Raw genomic sequence first — 14,168 nt, 5'->3', positions numbered from 1 at the left:
ACACCAAAACTGATACAATTTATCTTACGTTATAGACTGCTGAGCTGAATTTTGGGTGCAGTGGTGCAAATCAACACAACCGGCTACGTGGAGATTCTGAACTTGTATAATGCCCAAAATATTGCTTGAGAGAGACAGCTAGAGGCAGCGGCAGAGCTGCAACATGGCAACATATGGCTGATTCTAGTAGCTGTGATTGCTGCCTAGGGCCACAACAAGCCAAGAACAACCTTCAAGCTTTGATCAGTGAACAAAGTAGTCCCTGGACTTTACAAATACTCTTGTTCTTTTTCTCTCTGATACAGCCCAGTTCTACTCTCAACCAATCATTGCTCATTCATTCCAGGGAATGTGCAGATGTGAATGACACTGTCCCTTTAAATCCTATTATTTCCCTCAAAGAATTCGGGACACTGTAGTTTGCCCCTTGCAGAGTGATGATTCCCAGCAACCCTTAACAAACTACAGTGCCCAGAATTATTTGAGGGTGACAATTTGCTTTGATTTTGCTGCATCTCTCACACCATACTAGTTTGGGGACCGGTAATAATTCCCCATCAAGAGTTGAGGTTCCCCTAATGTCAATGAGATGTGAAGCCAATGTGACTCAGCATCTCACAGGTTCAGTTGGTTGCCTCTTTGCAATACAGAGAACCGGTTTCTGGGATGGAAGGCTGCCATTGGGGGTTTCACAGTAGACCATAACCAGCCCTGACAGCTGTCAAGTATTTAGTTCTCTTCAGGCCTGATCTAGCTCCCATTGAGCTTGGTAGAAAGACAAGCACTGAACAAAACCCATGTGACTACATTGAACCACACTCGCTGCACATACAAACAGACAGTGGCATCTTAGGGATGCCTCTCAATCTTCTGCCTTTGAATGGTCGCATTCCTTTAACATCTGTCCCCCTGGGCTTAGAGTTAATTCTCTCTCTCTCTCTCTCTCTCTCACACACACACACACACACCCAACAGGAATGCTCAAATTAGCCTTTTGGGGGTGTAACCGAAGATGGTGGACAAAAAGAATCAATCTACCCTGTCAGGCAGAAGCTGGTCTGATGCCAATTCCCCATTTCACACTTTAAAGTGACGTATAATTGTAGCTGCCCAAACTCTGGATTCAGGGAGCACCAACTCCTTGGTCTAATGAGTAGGTGTCTGCTTTGGCAAAGGAAAGGCTAACAAGCCCCCCCCTTCTTTTTTTACTGGCCTTCTCTTTATGCCTTTAAGCAGCAGCTAGCACCCATAATTTAAAGAAGTGAAGTTTTCTTGACCCAGAGATAAATTGGTGAGAAGAAAAGCTCCACTTCATTTGCTTAATTTCTATGTGTCAGACTGTTTGCTGTTAAATGCACAAGAAAGAGCAGCAACATTTTTTTAAGGGCAACACTAAAAAGGAACCACTTTACGGTAAATAGCCAAATGTTACCATGTTCCAGTTCTCCTGTACAGCGGTACCTCGGGTTAAGTACTTAATTTGTTCCGGAGGTCCGTTCTTAACCTGAAACTGTTCTTAACCTGAAGCACTACTTTAGCTAATAGGGCCTCCTGCTGCTGCCACGCCGCTGGAGCACGATTTCTGTTCTCATCCTGAAGCAAAGTTCTTAACCTGAAGCACTATTTCTGGGTTAGCGGAGTTTGTAACCTGAAGCGTATGTAACCTGAAGCGTATGTAACCTGAAGCGTATGTAACCCGAGGTACCACTGTAATGTACCTGAGTCTCTCAAGCAGCACCTCCGAAATGTTGGCTGTGTACACAGCATACATTTTAGAAACATAAAGCTTCGCTCCAAAAATATTGGGGACAATTTACCCCTCTCAGAGCTATGATTCCCAGCACCCTTAGCAAACTACAGGTCTCAGGATTCTGGGGGGAGGTGGGGTGAATGTGCTTTAAATGTAGGGGTATTCTACTACATGTTCACTCAACACGAGGATTTCCACTTCCACAACAGGACTTTGGTCTGTTTTACTCAGAAGGGAGTCTTGGAAATAAATGAGGCTTGCTTTCTACTGGCAAAAAAATTGTGATAATGTAGTGCCGCCCCTCCCCCTTGCCGCCATTTTTCATATCTCCCACACAGCCACTCCTTCTAAGCCTCTGCAAGATACATGCAAAGCCCTGAATAACTCTGGACCAGGTTACCTGAAAAGATATCTTAATCTCCACTGCCTGGTAAGGGCACTGCAATAAAGTAATTAGTTTTGCCATGGCCTCATGGCTATCGGCTTGTGGTGACATGGAGGTGGGCTTTTTCAATTGTAGCACCAGTATTGTGGTATGCCCTCCCTGCTGAAATATGAGAGCTGCCATCAATGTTGGCATTCTACCAGCTCCCGAAGGCACGCCTGTTTAGGCAAGCATTCTCCTGAACTGAATTTGTGCTTTTATTGTTTTAATTGCTTATTAATAGTACTTAGTATTATGCTTGTCTTCACTGGGCTGTTATTTATTTAATATACAATAGCTACAATACAAACATATAAAATACAACATTAACTAGCAGATACAAGCATAGCATCATCATGCAGCTGTGGAGCAAATTAAAATTCCTATAGACTTTAGCACAAGGATACTTTTTTTGTTGTCAAATTTGGCAAAGAAATCTTTGTACAGTGGTACCTCGCGTTAAGAACTTAATTCGTTCTGGAGGTCTGTTCTTAACCTTAAGCACCACTTTAGCTAATGGGGCCTCCTGCAGCTGCTCCACGATTTCTGTTCTCATCCTGAAGCAAAGTTCTTAACCTGAGGTAATATTTCTGGGTTAGCGGAGTCTGTAACTGAAGCATATGTAACCTGAAGAGTATGTAACCTGAGGTACCACTGCATGTGTGTAAGTGAGTTTTGCTCAGAGTTGTGAAACTGCACGTGTGTAAATATTTTGTTACTTCTTGTTGTTTATTTTTATCTTGCTTTACCTCCCAGGAGTTCAAGGCTGAGTATATTGTCCCCCATTTCATCTTTGCAGCAGCCCCATCTGGTAGGCTAGGCTACGTAGTTCATAGTTCAGACACCAAATTTGTGAAATACTTGATTATTCTTCTTTATCCATGTTGGCAAACTTATTGGTGGGTTCTGTAAACAGCAGGAGTATGAAATGTTGCCTTTAAAGCAAGGTATATGGTGGGTTTTTTCCCCCTTGAATAATCTGTGATATATATTTATATCTAGCATTTATACCCAGGAACTCAAGGTTGTGTACATCACCCACTATTTATCTTTGTAACAGCCCTGTGAGGTAGTCTAGGCTAAGCTGATATACGTACATCCACATATAGTGTACTGGGCCAACAGAAAATCCTGTTGTCATACCTAGAGTCAGTTACTGAGGGAAGAGACTGGGAGTTTATAGGTTGCTGCTGTTCCCTGACAGAGGCTTTCTGCATGCAATATCACAAAGATGGGCCATGGGCAGAAATTCAACAGGTGCAGCTTGTGTTCGGCATCATGATGCCAGGATAGGAGAAGATGAACCTACTGAATTTCTATCCTGCAGCTGTTAAAGGCACACTACAGCTGTCAGGAAATAGTGCAGATGTCAAAAAAAGTGGCATCCTTTGGAAATGTTGAGGCTAGGAGAGCGAGCCAAAATCCTCCCTTTTCAAATCAAAATCTGGCAGAAATCCAGAGAGGCACTATAGCCCAAACAAACTTTTGCTCTTTGTCCCTGGCTGTTCCATCCCAATGAAGAAAGTGAAGGAAGGAGCTGTAATGTGCCGTGTGACTCCTCCCCTCCGAACTGAAAGGAATTAGATAATCACATAAGTCATAAATGGTTGCTTACAGCACAGTCCTATACATTTCTATTCATAAGTAATTCTTAATGAGTTCAATGGCGGCTTACTTCGAGATAAGCGGGTATAGGATTGCAGCATTAGTTGTGAAGTGGATTCATCATATTTACCTAAATGAGCTATCTGATTCCTGACCGGAAGCCTTTGAGTGACATAAGATGGTTTCTTTATTCCGGCTAATTTCTGCTTAGATATCACAACATGCACCATTTAGTTTTGAGAATACCCTGGTATAGGCGCGCGCACACACAAATGGTTTGAAGCCATTTGGCAGCTGCTTCACAGCAAGAGCTAAGCAGGTTTCTGCCTGGTTGGTGCCTGTGTGGGAGGTTGCCAACTGACCAGAAAGCAATATGGCGTGACTTTGCCTTGTGCTGTTAAGAAACTCTGTGAGCATATATCAGTAGGTGAAGATTTCACAGCATGGAAACATTATCACCTGCTGATATTGAAAACACCGTCTCATAGTGACCAGTGGGGGAAAAACTGGCAACTTCAGTACTGCACTTCCCAAAGTTAAAGCGGAATATAGTTGCAATAAATAAATGTTGAGAAAAAGCTTCCCCAAAGAACCTGTGGTTTTCCTGGAAAGCCTTATCCCTAATTCTAAATCAATGGAGATTGCTTGGAGTTATTTGCTGGAGAGAGCAGGGCACTTTGCACATGGTCAGAGTCACTCTCTTATCGTTTCAAGGTGCCAGGCTTGCATCCTGATACTGAGGGCTGGTTGTAGAGCTAAGCCCAGTTGAGCCTCTGATCAAACTAAGCTCTGTTCAAACTGCAAGTGCAAATTACAACATTAGGGGGTTTCACACACTGTTTCACTTCACAGCTCTTTGGAATGTATCCTCTCAAGTCCATCGAACCTATGTATTTTCTTCAAAGCCTCTAAAATCCTTCCTTTGAACTTCTTGGTTGGGTTTCCTTGTTCTTTTCTACTGCTGAAGTTGCTGGGTTTTCTAATTACTATTATATCAGTGTGTAGGATCAGTGAACTAAATGCCCTATCAATTACTTCTTCCTATTTACAGTTTAATAGAGATGGTTGTTCTTAATTTGATGGTTGTTCTTTGTTCAAAAAGTCAACTGGAATCTTCTATTCAGTTCCTGTGGGAAGGGAAAAAAACATGTTGCCCTTTTATACAAATGCAGTACATTCCTGGGAGATTTCCCCCACCCCTCATGATTACTGCATTACATTTCATCATTTTAGAATGAAAATGCCAGCATTTTGCCTTCCGCTTTCTATTATCAGATAGTGGCCCAAATTATGTAAACGGAACAGACAGCTTTTTCATTGCCATGCAGATTAATGCGGGTGTGTTCATATTACCATTTACTGCAGCTCCAGCCTGCTCCCACGGGTGGTTTCTTGAGCCGGGTTCATATGACATGAGGCACAACTCATCTGTATCCTGCTGCTTTTAGAGAAATACTGTACTCCTTTCCTCTTTCATGAACTTTCCCTCAAATCAGATTCAATGCGATTCAAAAATGCAAACTGTCATTTCATTGTGGTGTGAACAATTCGGGCAGCTTTTGCACATGTGCAGATGGTGGTGAAAGTGTCATCAGCTTGGAGTTTGGCGCCGGGGAAGAAATAATCAGGCAAAAGACCTCTCTGCTCTCACTCTGTTGAGAACACAGAAAGAGACTTGGAAATGCAGCAGAGGGGAAATGACCTTGCAGCATCTCAAGTGAACATAGCCTGTGCTGGAAGTGTACATTGCAGACATCCTCATAGTAGCATCCTACGGTTGATGCTTTCTTACAGTCTTCACAATAGCCTTGCCACACAGGCCAGTAATATCCAATTACTGCAGGGTTGGGAAGCCTGTGAGCCTCCAGTGTTGTTGAAGTGCAGCTCCCATCAACCCCAGCCAACATCACCAGTGTTCAGAGATCATGGTAACCTGTAGGCCAATAGAATATGGAGAGCAATGTGCTGTGCTTCCCTTCCTTCCCATGTTTCTTACCTACGCCTCAGAAAGACCTAGGCAAGCTGTTGTCCTTGGCTTGCCTATTGAGCTAAGGGCTTCACATCTTACTTCTTAGCTGCACCAACTGAGTGTGTGTGTTGTGTGACAGTGCATCTAAATTATCTGTAGGAGAAGAGCTGTTACCGTTTCCAAGAATATAAAACAGGACACTATCATTTTCTTTCCCTTTCCATAGAGGCCATCATGCTGCTTACCTAAATAATCCAAAAAGGGCTGCAGACAGCGATTTCTTGAGCAGAATAATGACAGTTTAATCTTTACATATCTGAAAAGCAGCTATTTGTAAGCTGCAGATGTCCAAGCTTTTGGCAGAAGTAGCTTTCTGCGTGATGTGTGCTACAAACTAAATCATCTCTCTTTTGAAATGAAGTGCATATTGTAACTTTGTTCTTTCCTGTTATCTCTTGTCTATCCCTGCAGAATTATATGCAGAATGTTGATGCCCTTTTGAAAGTTTTTTTTTATAAAAAATACAATAAACTAAGCTACCTGTTAGGTCAACAGTGACCTAAGTCTTTCATGTATCCAATTCAAAATTGGGCCTCATTTAAAGACATCATACTGTTTTTGTAATTGAGCAAAGTGGTTTCCACAGGCTCGCCCATTCTGAATTGCCCTGTGCCCTGTTCTCTAGACATCTCTTCTTTGAGGACGTAGAGTAGAAAAAAATAAAATGATCTCCAGAAAAAGAAAATCCAATTTTTCCTTTTAGTCCTTTTTCTCTATCCATATGCTTTTCTTACCCAAAGTGATTAAAGCACACATCATAGTGGCAAAATACACACTCATAGAATCATAGAATTGTGGAGTTGGGAGGGAACCCAAGGTCATTTAGTCCAAACCCCTGCAATGTAGGAATCACAACTAAAATATCCAAGATAGATGGCTGACCAATATCTGCTTTAAGACTTCCAAGGAAGGAGATTCTGCCACAGCCTGTGGAGGTCCCTTCCTCTGTTGATGACCCTTTGGGTCCCTTCCAACACTACAGTCTTGTGATTTTGTGGTTCTATTTTATACCACTTTGGATTCCCGCAGAAATCTCTAAAGCTTTTTACATATGTCAACAAAAAGGAAGCAATGTAAGAAATGCAATTTTTAATATCCACATTTAAACCAAACAGTACTATTACTAATCACCATCGTTCCACATTTTGAGCAACATAATTAACTTTCTTTTCTTTATTGTTATTATGATCACAGATCGGCCACATAATTAACTAAATATTTCCAAACAATGTACTTAAGCAAATAGCTAAGAACTGCAAAAACAGAGACAAAGCATCAAATATATCTTTCCTATACCAAAATTCCCTCCAGCTCTACTGCACCATCAGAGAAGACCTTCTCATATGGAAGCAGCAGGTGCTAATGAAAACTCTAGGAATCATCTCAACATTTAAAATAAATACATAAATAAATTCGAAGATGCATACAGATGGTGGTGTTTTTTCCTCCCAGGGATTCTCTGTTTCCACCCAGTCAATGTAAACAGGTGCCAACAATGGTCTCTCTAAAGAAAGGCAGAAGATTGAAAATTGATTATCTGATTAGCCCCCTCCCTCTTCTGGGAGGGGTATCAGCAGCCTTCCACCTGCTCTCGGCTATCCTATTCCATAGAGGCAGCCAGGCAGCCATCCACCTTTCCTTTCTCATTTGCAAAATCCGTCTGGCTTTTCTCAGTCTTGACTAATCAAGGAAGAAGCATTCTCCCATGCCTTTCCTCAGTCAGATAAATATAGACTCAAAGATTAACACTAGCAAAAGATTTAATTGATCTTGATTTGTTTATTTGAGAGCATTATATGTTTGTTTAGCAGTTGTTGTTAATGGCTGTTTTAAAACATGTATTCCCCCCTTTTTTTCCACCTAGGTATACAGCTTTTAGGACATCCCATCATCTGGTGTGGGGAACTATGGAACTGAAGCTAGGGTAAGTGATCCGTAACTACCTTTTAAGTAATATGCAAGAAGTGTGCACAGAATTCTCGATCAGGTTGTTCTTGTTTGCTAGGGCCAATTTACACTGTACCTGTTAAATACAGAGGGCAGGTCCTAACTCAGTGATGGAGAGTGCTATTGTTCAGAATAAGTGATAAACTGTGGTTTGTTTTGAGAAAACACATGAAATGGGGTTGTGCTGGCTGGTCCTGTCATTAATAACAGCTGTCCCCACCCATGTCTCCTGGTGGTTGTGCATTTGGTGTCTATTTGAAGGGAATAGACACTAACATATAAAAGGAGGGCTTCTCTGCTCAAGAGGAGTGTGTTGACCCTGCTTGGGCCAAGGTTCTCCCTGTGTCTGGAACAGACTCAGTTGCTGGGGGAAGGGTGAAAGTTTAACTAAGGGTGGGGCACCGGTGGCCCTCCAGCTGTTGCTGGACTCATGGGTGATGGTCAAGGATGATGGGGATTGTAGTCCAGCAATCCTCTTTCCTCTTCTTTGCTATATGGTATATCCCTCTACAAAGGGTTTTGGGTAGCAGGAGGGAGGGCTTTTTACTTTTACTCTTACAAGGCCATGATTGAACCACCTTGAGCAAATGTGGGAAGACAAAATCTACATGTTTGAAATAAATAAAGGGTGAGCACCTATGACCTTTTCGGACATGGAAACTCAGATTTACATTTTTCTTGCCCTTATATCCAAAATGTGCAAAGGAAGTACATTAATCCATGCTATGCGCTATAGCTCAGAGGTTTTGGTGCAGCTCACATCACCCAAACATGACAATGCTCAATCAGATTTCTGAATTAAAAGAATGTAAACAAGCAAAGTGTCTGCCTCCTGAATAGAATCATTCCAGGCAAAGGGCAGTCTGCATTCTTTTGGTCTTTGTATCTTTTTCTCTACCTTTATGTATTTGTGTATAAATGATGTGGAAAAAGCAGCTGAGGCTCTCGCTCCTTCAATCCAAGTGTACATGTGTCTATATTTCATGGAATTCTTGTGGTTGAATCCCATAAGCATCTGCACTGTGCAAATATCATTTTCTCTGTTTACTATGAAGCTTTTTTCACATTTCAGCAGTGTCGGATGACTATAATAAAGCTTTAAGATATGTGGTATAAAGTAGAATGAGCAAATGGGAAAGGTCAAGTGTTTAGTAATTTCTGAACACTAGCATAGCTTCCCACTGTGGCAGAGTTTTCATTTCCAATAATTGGTTCTTATATAATAATGTCCCATACCTCAGCATAGCGGATGGTCCAGCCTCTATTGGGTCTTTTGGGTTTCAAGAGGCAGTATCCTATTCAGACAGTGCTAAGCAAGGGTTGTTTAGATGTTGCTCAGTGCCTGTGATTTAGACTAAAAATCTTACAGTGGGAAATAAGGTTTGATTGTCAATTCTTTTTCCGTGTGTGGTGCTCTAAACACACATAACATGTGCATGTCTGGGATATATTATGGCTTGTCTGATGCCTACAGGGTATTCAGGCCTTTACTGAGAGTTAAACTGAGGACTACCAACTCAAAACTCATGCTCTTAACCAATATACCACATTAGACCGATGTTCACACATAATGTGTTTTGTTATATATTTTTTTATAGCGACATCCTCAAATGTTACAATTGCCTCTCAACCAAATTCAAAGGCTGTGGATCCTTCCCTGAAAAAAAATCTTGCAATTCTAGATCTGAGGGAAAGATGCAATTATATTTGCCTTCTTGGGAAGGGAATGAAACATATTATTAAAATTTATACACAACACCATCAACCAGAGATGTCCCTAGACTTATAAATGCTGCAAACTGGTTTGGGAGGAAATGCTCCTCCAGTGATCAGCTTCACCACCTTCCCAGATCTTCAGAAGAAGAATAACACCCAAAAGAAAAAAGAAAGAAAAAAGTCTGTTATTGTGGTCTGTGGAGAGCCACTGTCATATGCAATTATGCTTGCTGGTAAAACAAGATACAATAATAAAACCCGATGGTGCTGCCACAGAGATAAAACACTTGATAACTTATTATTTTAGTAGATCAGCAGGGTGGCCCATCGCAATGAGCTCTTCTCCCACAGCTTTGATTCTGTTCATCTTCTGGATGTTGAGAGACACAACAAAAAGAGAAGAAAACAACAAGCCCTTAGATGCTAAGGCTGCTGCTTCTCGTGTAACTGGAGTGAGTTATTAAAGCACCAAGCATGGCAGGGACTTACCTGGATTCCAGATCAAGCTCTTTGTCCCACGTAGATATTTCGCTTCGTAAAAAAACAACTTGCAGATTGCTCTAGGGATGCTTACCGGTATTAAATTATTAACTGGGGACATGAAAGGATGGTTCTGTGACTTTCGTAGAAACAGCAAGCTTCCCTTTTCAACATCACTTAGCTGTCCTAATCTGAGCGCTGATCCTACACTGCTTAGCTCGTGCGCTTCAGGTTTTTCTTTTGGTTTGGCGCGTTGCGCAAAGCTTTATTGATTTCCATGGCAAGATTCTGAACGATAAAAGGAAGCAAGGTTTGTGGAAGCAGAGCCATACAAAGGCAATGCTCACGTGACCTGGAAACCTGTGTGACTGGGTTCTGGATTGCATGACAGCTGACAGGCACAGGTTTCATCTCTCTGGATGGTCCTGCTCAACTTTTGGTCACTGCAGAGGGGGCTCACAGTGTTGGGAAGGAGCTTTCAAGTTTGTCCCTCCCTCTCCTCTCATGTTGATTACAGCAGCTGAGCAAAGCTGGTCTCGTGTGTGGGGCCAGTTTTCTGTCCCCTGTGTATCATTTGTAAAATATTGAAGAAAGTGTCCAGCTTTCCACCTCTGAGCCTGCAGAAAGCTACTGTATCTTAAAAGGAGGCGTGTGATTACTCACATGTGATGACTGAGCACTCAGTACATTGCACCTACACTTACTTGCTATGGCAATGAGCTGGAGTCCTTTTCTCTTAAGCTAGTTAGGAAAGAATGACAAGCCATTGTTGCACAAGGGTAATAGTTATGTTTGTGGGCCATTTCTCTGCTCGGGAATTCATAAAAGAGTCGGAAATCAAGGTTTCCATTTTCAATACGAATTCCTTTCATTCCTTGATTAAAATGTTTGTTTGTTCAAAAGCACAAGAGCAGCTTTGACATACCTGCAGAGTTTTAACTGGTCGCCACAGTTTTGATTTCAGCTAAACATCTGTAAAAACTTTCTGACTGTAAGAGCTGTTCAGCAGTGGAACAGGCTCCCTAGCGAGGTGGTGGACTCTCCTTCCTTGGAGATTTTTAAGCAGAGGTTGGATGGCCATCTGTCGTGGATGCTTTAACTGAGATTCCTGCATTGCAGGGGATTGGACTAGATGACCCTTGGGGTCCCTTCCAATTCTAAGATTCTGTGATTCCCCCCTCCTCCATTCCTGCCCCCAAAGGCTTTTGAGGCAAATGGACAATCAGTATAAAGCAATGAGAATTGGCCTTGGCTGTGATAAAACACAGATCTCTTGCACGCAACTTGTCTTGCATGGCAAAAAACGACAACAACCATCTTTGCTGCAGAGAGAAAAAAGAGGTTCTGACACCTCTTTATTGTGTCTTTTTAAGTGAAAATGTTTTGGAACCATCACTACATAAATGAATTGCCATTGAATTCAGAGACTCTTAAGGCTTCTAAACATTCTTAGCTGGGAAAATGTTCATTTGTTGAAAGCTCGAGACACCAGTAGACCTTCTGCAGGCTTCAGGTGCAGTAGCTGCACATGGCTCAATGGCTAGGAAAGAGTCTTCTTAAAATGCTTGTCTTGGAACCCCTCAAAGCAATTTGGTACAAAGGTGTTAGTTATAGCATAGACTGGACATATGAGGCAATATAGCTAAATGGAACATCCATGTTTAGAAGCAGAATACCTTAGCAAGTGCTTGACGCAACTGGCATCCTACTTGTGATGTTCCAGAGACACTAGCCTGGCTGCTTTTGGAGTGAGGATATCTTGTGGGGGGAAAACTAGTATAATATCTTTTCAACTAGTAACTAAGTAGAGAGTAGCAAAGAGAGACATTATGATACCTTATGCTACTACTGCTTTCATTGGCATAGCTATTTCTATCTTTCTTAGTGTATCTCAGATGGGACATGGGCATTGACAGTGTTCAGCAGAAAGTTCAATGTAATGCCCCACCCCTCCGATTGGTAACAGCATGTAACATACTGAACAAAAGAGGCTTAGAATATATGATACAAGCCCTTCTCCATTTTACACATAATACTGCATTCAGAACATTTCCCCCACATTCACTTGCCTGATAATTTCCATGCTTTTTGTGATCTTCCACACAACACGAAAGCCACTTCTAGGAATCTAGAGGAAATCTAATGTTCATTTCAGTGCTAATTGCCTCCAGTGGAGGGGGAAAAAACTGTTAACCCAGAAAATTGCAGGAGTTTTCACACTGTAGTTTTCATGGACAAAATTTGAGAAGACATTCCAGCATGCAGTTCTTTTCTACCATTTTCACTGATGAATCATGGGGCAACAGAAGCACATATGCACATAGATGGTGGCAACATGCCCTATGGGTTACTGTGGGGGGAATGGTAGAGGAGTTGTCAAGCAGAGCAAGCAGGCATGTAAATCCTAGTAAAAACAACATGTAAATGTACAACACTGTGCTCACTTCCCTGCCCTCTTGGAGCACACAGTTTTTACATAAAAGGTCCCATGTTCAGCCCCCAACATCTCAAGGTAGGCCTGGGGGGAAGTCTTCTGTCAGAAACTCCAGTCAGTGTAAACAATACTGAACTAGATGAACTAATGTACTTTCTCAGTTTAAGGCTGAGTAAACCCATTCATGGTTCAGTATGAGGTTGTAGCACAGGATCTGTGTGGAATGAAATGGAACAAAATGCAAATGAACACCATCTAAAATGGGAAGCCACACGTTGAGCTCTCTCCCATTCTGTTGTGAGTCCTGCAATTACACTGTGTCTCAGTGTCATCGCACTGTGTGAATCCCCACCCCAGCCAATTTTATGGACTGAAGGCAGAGAAACAACTGACATAATGATATGAGTACAGGCTATAAGCCATGCTACAATTTAGTCACTTCATATTGCAGTTTCCTAATTGGGAGAATGATGGAAATCCTGGTGTTTTTTTAAAACAATAGCCTTGTATTTCTTTTGACATATACTTTTGCTTCCACTGAAAGATGGGTTGCTGCGAGACATGCAAAAGCAGCCTCTTTGTGGAGCAGAGTCACAAGAAAGGACCTGGTTCCGTAACCCGTTCTGTGATATCACCCTCTGATCTCATTTTACCGTTTGATTTATTTAGACATTGATGGAATGAATCGAAGGTGGAAGTGGATCAAAGGAATATGCTAGCAGGCCTTTTCCAGAATCTGGGGTTCTTAACTCATGTCTGTCTTCCCAGAAAAGAATCATGGGACCAGCAGCAGCACATTCAGACACTTGGCAAGAACTTGGCAAAGGGCCCACCACAAATCCATGATGCTGGGACAATCTCCCCTTTTCTCAGTGGGAGGAATGCAGAGTAACAGCATGCCAGACTGGTACAGCATGGCAGAGATGTCTAGTGGAAGCACCCATTTTGTGATAGGAAGGGTACGACAAGGCAGTTGTCAAGGAATCTGCTCTTTAATCAGATCCCAAAAGGAGCAAGTAGATGGCAGAGGAGATAAGGGAGCCAGGATGAAAGCCATGGGCAACCTATGCTTAAGGGCCCACAAAGAACTAGCTGCCAGCTCTGAAGATTAGCTATATAAACATGATGGATGTGCTCTCAGGTCACTTTAAATGACCCAAAGTAGTAATAAAGAGGAAGTGGCATAAATACCCTGGAGTCTCTTGTACATTGTCATCTCAGCTTAGAAACCTAATATCCTCTCTATCAGGTGGGGGATTCCAGATCTAATGTGTCCCTCTCTATCCAGCCCTCAGGACTCTGTGATGGACCCTAGCCCCACTCTGCTTTCACCTGGCTGGAATAGGCACTTGAAGTGCAATAGTCCCTGTTACTTAGAAGATCAAGAGGATCAAGAGATGTGTGTGGTGGAAGTGTAGAAAGCTCCAACTTCAGCATGGTTGAAATGTAGCCAGCTGCAAGGTCATCTGTTGCTGTGTCCACCTTTGGCTGTGACCTTCGCCTACCTCTGGCATGGCATCCCCAGAAATTTGCCCACAAGCGAGTGCAGCCCTTGAGCTGAAAAAATAGTTTCCCACTCCTGCTCTGTATCTTGACTGGGTCAACAAGCCATGAATGCTGACATTGACAGAGCACCATGCTGTGCAAAGCAGCATTTTCAACATGTTTACACAGGGCCCCATGAGTCACATTGGGCTCCCATTAACTTTGCACACCCACCTTTCCAAAGCAGTCTCCTGTCCCAGGTTTTTTTTGGTTTTTTGGCTGTGCCTGGCTTCAGTAT

The 14,168-nt window shown here is 42.3% G+C and overlaps 1 protein-coding gene across 1 annotated transcript in view; it reads left to right on the top strand.

Annotated features, from left to right (window-relative positions):
• Nucleotides 1-14,168, top strand: part of ADGRL2 (adhesion G protein-coupled receptor L2) — a 560,560-nt gene that overhangs the window by 95,544 nt on the left and 450,848 nt on the right. Inside the window, exon 2 of the mRNA XM_077928532.1 lies at nucleotides 7,673-7,732. The gene's annotated coding sequence lies outside the window, so the exon portion shown is untranslated. The remainder of the gene's footprint in view (nucleotides 1-7,672; nucleotides 7,733-14,168) is intronic.

This window comes from Podarcis muralis, chromosome 5, assembly GCF_964188315.1.
Source record: "Podarcis muralis chromosome 5, rPodMur119.hap1.1, whole genome shotgun sequence".
Classification (NCBI taxonomy): Eukaryota; Metazoa; Chordata; class Lepidosauria; order Squamata; family Lacertidae; genus Podarcis; species Podarcis muralis.
This window is presented reverse-complemented; position numbering and strand designations above follow the sequence as displayed.